This window comes from Egretta garzetta, unplaced genomic scaffold, assembly GCF_000687185.1.
Source record: "Egretta garzetta isolate BGI_Z169 unplaced genomic scaffold, ASM68718v1 scaffold404, whole genome shotgun sequence".
Lineage (NCBI taxonomy): Eukaryota > Metazoa > Chordata > Aves > Pelecaniformes > Ardeidae > Egretta > Egretta garzetta.
The window spans coordinates 1,732,251-1,732,820 of NW_009259323.1; positions in this window are offsets into that span (position 1 = coordinate 1,732,251).

The window sequence follows — 570 nt, forward strand, 5'->3', positions numbered from 1 at the left end:
TGCGTCCTCCGATGGGGCAAGAGAGGCTCTCTGTGTGTCGCCGTCTGCCTCTCTTGCAGTGTCTCCATCGGGGACCTCTTCCCAGTCTTCCTCCAGGTCTACCAGAGCGGTGTCACAGGTTACGTGGCCAGCAGGGGCAGGCCCTTGGCTCTCCACCCCTCGCTGCCAAGCCCTGGTCGCTCAGGATGCCCTGAGTGGCACCGACAGTTTCGCCACCAACATCTCCCAGCTGGGGCATGGCTGCAGGCAAGGGAGGAGCCAGTGACTGAGCCTCTGGAAGCGCTGACGCAGATAGAGGCACGCTGTGCCCCTCTTCACGGGGAGCTCCCGGCGAGGGAGAAGTTGAGAAGCTGGTGTCCTCAGGCACTGTTGCGGGGAGCGGCTCGCTGTGTTCCTGGTCCCTGGGGCCTCTGGCCAGGCAAGACTCTGCATCGCCATCTGTTAATGGGGCAAGGGATGCGCTCTTTATGTCGCTTGCTGCCTCTCCTGCAGCGTCTCCCTCAAGAACCTTGTGCCACTCTTCCTCCAGCTCCTCCAGAGAAGTGTCACTGGTTAGGAGGGCACGAGCGG